Source organism: Amblyomma maculatum, chromosome 11 (genome assembly GCF_055883805.1).
Source record: "Amblyomma maculatum isolate TAMU_Amacu chromosome 11, ASM5588380v1, whole genome shotgun sequence".
NCBI classification, from domain to species: domain Eukaryota; kingdom Metazoa; phylum Arthropoda; class Arachnida; order Ixodida; family Ixodidae; genus Amblyomma; species Amblyomma maculatum.
Window position 1 is genome coordinate 43449539 of NC_139354.1, and position 4083 is coordinate 43453621.

Genomic DNA, 4083 nt, shown 5'->3' on the forward strand with positions numbered 1-4083 from the left:
GACTTTGTGTATAGAGAGCCTTTATGACTTCTCCGTGCGCACCATGGGAGTGAAGAACTAGACCCAGCACAGCGATTTTGGATACTAGACACCCTGTAATTTATTATTATTATATTGTTAAGATCCAGCTACTTGCATGATCCATGTAAACATACGGCTTATGTAATAATCTGTACTCCCCTGTAGCGCAGATTCTTCACTTCATTAACTGTATTAAAACCAGCTACAAGTTATCTAAGTATGCCCTGTCATAAATTCAATCACCGAAATTTTTAAAGCAAAGGTCTGCGTATTCAAGAAGTAAAGATTCTAAAGTATGAATTACATAAAATAAAAAAAAAGCAACAATCGAGTTGTCAGAAGTGGGATTCGAACCCACGCCCGGAAGACCGGACTGTGACCTGAACGCAGCGCCTTGGACCGCTCGGCCATCCTGACACTTTCTTTTTTCTTTATTGCATGGAAAAACTTCCGTAAAAAGGAACAACTCCACTTACTTAAACATGCCCATGTCTAAAGTTACCGGGCTGCTTAATACGAGCCCGTCATATCCCCAGCCCGCCAATGCACAATCATCAGATCATCAAAAGTCTGGGAGACATACACATGCGTCTAGATACGGCATCCAGTTTGGAGGTTCTTCACGTGCAGCACATACACTTCTCACCAAAGCACACTGCTCCTGAAACACGGATTTGGACGATCTTGGTGGCTCTGCATGCCTGTCGATCATGCGGCTTTTCCAAAGGCTGAACAGTCCCATCAACACAAATAGATCGTAAGGCACGACAGAGTTTTTGTCAGGAAGCAAAAATCTAATTGTATAAGGCGTAATTTCAATGTCCTTTTTAAGAGTTCTTTGTAGTATGTCTCAAAAGAACATAGCATCACGGCACAGAATAAAGCAATGATCAATTGTCTCAGGCACGTTACAGAGACGACAATTTACCGACCAGGGCACAAACATCTCCTTATTGTGAAGAAATGTCTTGACAGGCAACGTCGCTGTATGTAATTTGAAAAAGAACGTTTTTGCAGCTGCCTGAATGCACATTTGCCTAACACGCTTGAGAACAATGGTGTCCAAAAACCCCAGATAAGGCTGCCGATACAACGGTGTAGGGAACAAAAACTCAGTGAGAGCCTGGGTCATCTGCTTTCTCGAGAGGCTATACAGGTAATCTACAGAGAAACGCACAGTGAGAAAATTGAAAGTGTCAGCAACCTCCTTAAGGAATCCCCATAAACGCCCCTCACGAGCCTGCCCAGTTGGTGCGAATAAGTAAGGTAAATGTGGACTAAGACGCCTAATGAGCACAGTTATAAGAAACGGATGGTTTTGCCGATTTGAAAAAGAAAAAACGGGAAATAAGTTGATGCACAAACAAGTGTACAAGGCCCACTCCACCAGACTCTAAGGGAAGAAACAAGTTGTCACGCCGCATGGGCTCCCACTGAGAGCGCCACACAAATGTTGCAAATATTCTGTGTATAACTTGTACTTTGCTCCTCGCACAATGCAGGACTTGAAGGACATATGCAAGCTTTGCAAACAAAAATATGTTACAGACCTGTGCCCTAGCAAACACTGAGAGTTCCCTACCCATCCAAGCCTGCGTTTGTCGCCGCATAGGTACGATTTGTGAATCCCAGTAGACTGCGCTGTTATGAACTTGGTTCAGCGGAACCCCTAGGCACTGAAGAGGACTACAGTCCCAGCATATGCCTCCAAACTGGCTTGGTCTAGTACCCCAGTGTCCCAACCAAAAACCTTTGGATTTATCTAAATTAAGGGCCGCGCCTGATACATCGCAGAACTGTTCAGTCAAGTGTAAAGCCTCAAGTACACTCTTTTTGTCAGAACAAAACAGGGCGATATCATCCGCGTAAGCTAAAATCTTAACTTCACATTGAGCCAGAGAGAAACCACGGATGGCTGCACTGTTAATTATACTGAGACAGAGGGGTTCCAGATAGAAGCCAAACAACAGTGGAGACAGTGGACATCCTTGACGAACAGATGATTCCAGTGGTATTGGTTTCGTTAGCTCCTGATTAACAATTAGTCTTGTATACGAGTTCATATAGCACAGCCTTATGCCTTTGAGCAAAACGTCACCAATGTTTGCATTCTCCAAGACCGCGAACAAGAAATTGTGCTGAACTTTATCAAACGCCTTTGCCAGGTCAATTTGAATCAGAGCTACTTGGCCTGTCTCATCTGACACTGTCTCGATTACTGAACGTGCAATATGGATGTGTGTTTGAATACTGCGCCCTCTGATACCACACACCTGATGCGAACCTATCAAGTCCATGATAACCAGCTGCAAACGAGAACAAAGGACCTTTGCAAACATTTTGTAATCAACATTACAGAGGGAAATTGGGCGATATCCTTCAACAGTTTTCAACCGATTAGTATCTTTGCTTTTGGGAATTAATATTGTGTGGTCTGAATAGAAAGTGGGAGGCAGGAAACCCACGTCATAAGATGCTTGGAATACTTCCAGCAAAACAGGCGTTAAGCAAGGCGAAAATGTTTTATAAAATTCGCTAGTAATACCATCTGGGCCAGGAGATTTCTGGTTCTGAAGGTCTGAAATGGCTGATTTAATTTCTTCCAAAGTGATGGGTCCCTCTACAGCACACTTCTCATCGTCTAGTCGAGGAAAGTTCTCAAGTAAGGAATTATAATCGAAACCCTGATTTGGATCTTTACAACTGCCGAACAGCTTTCGATAATAATCATAGAAAGCAGCAAGAATACTAGGAGTATCACTATATGTGCGATCACCATATTGAATTTCCAATATTTCCTTCGTAAGAGCATTCTCTCTTTCATCACTGAGGGCCCGACGTGAAGGTTGCTCGTCAATAAACCTTCGAGTCCTAGATCTTATTAGGGCCCCCTTGTATCTTTCCGTAGCAAATTGTTGAAGCTCTGCCTTTACGTTCTTAATTTCTTCAACATAGGCACCCGGGCTAACCCTCTCTAGCTCATGTAGCTCAGTTAGAGTGCGCCCAAGCTCTCGAAGGTGGTGTCTCTTTAGGAACGCGATTCTTGCAGAGGCTTCAATTGCTAAGTTTTTGGTTTCCTGTTTAAACAAGTCCCATTTTTGAAAAACTGACAGATCATGGCGTGACCATATGTCTTTCAAACAAGTAGGTACAGCACGCTTAAAGATTTCATCTGAGAGCAGACAGTTATTCATTTTCCACAGTTCCCACCGAGGGTGAAGTATCTGCCGACTGTACCTCCCTACCTGAAGAGACACCGTACAATGGTCACTGAAGAAGATGGGCCGCACCCTGTAACCAAACACATTTGCTAACGTGTCTGCAGAAACATAAATTCTGTCAAGGCGGGCATTAGAGGAGAACTGAAAATGAGTGAAATGAATACTGCCGCCTTTTTCCTGCCCCACATCCACAAGGTTATATTCACAAGCCAAATCGTTAAGTAATGCAGCACTAGGGTCTCTTACATAATGCTGATGGGTCCTCATCCCTACAAACACAATTAAAATCTCCCAACAACATAATTTTGCGATCTGTGCACAAATGATTAACTAATGAAAGAAAAAAATGCCTTCTGTCTCGCTGTTTTACAGGGGCGTAAACACAAATAATTCACCACTGCACACCTGAGATTGTGAGGTCACAGCATATAAGTCGTCCCTCGCCATCTATGCAATAAGACATGGCTGTCATCTTTAGTGTTTTGGCCAGGAATAGCATACACCCCCCGGACAAGCCTCTAGCGTGGCTAACAATAATGTTATATTCCGGCAAAAACGGCTCAAGAGCAGCTTCCGTCTCTTCATCGGATGACAACTTTGTTTCCTGAATTGCTGCTACAGACACACTCCATTTCTTTAACAGATGTCTTAACTGCTGCTGTCTCCGACGATTGCGCATACCCCTGACGTTAAGGGTAGCGACTTGATATGCTGCGACGCTAGCCATTTTTGGTACTAGTCCTTTGGGGAATGGGGTGGCCCGCCTGCAAATTGGCGGCCTTTCGGGCAGACATCGCCCTCCTCTTTAAAGTCACCCTTCCTGTGGCCTCTACACAGTGTG

At 44.0% G+C, this 4083-nt stretch overlaps 1 non-coding gene across 1 annotated transcript; it reads right to left on the reverse strand.

Annotated features, from left to right (window-relative positions):
• Positions 1–354: 354 nt before the first annotated feature.
• Positions 355–438, reverse strand: TRNAL-CAG (transfer RNA leucine (anticodon CAG)). The gene has a single exon. It is a non-coding gene; the product is annotated as a tRNA-Leu (tRNA).
• Between the last annotated feature and the right edge of the window lie 3645 nt (positions 439–4083).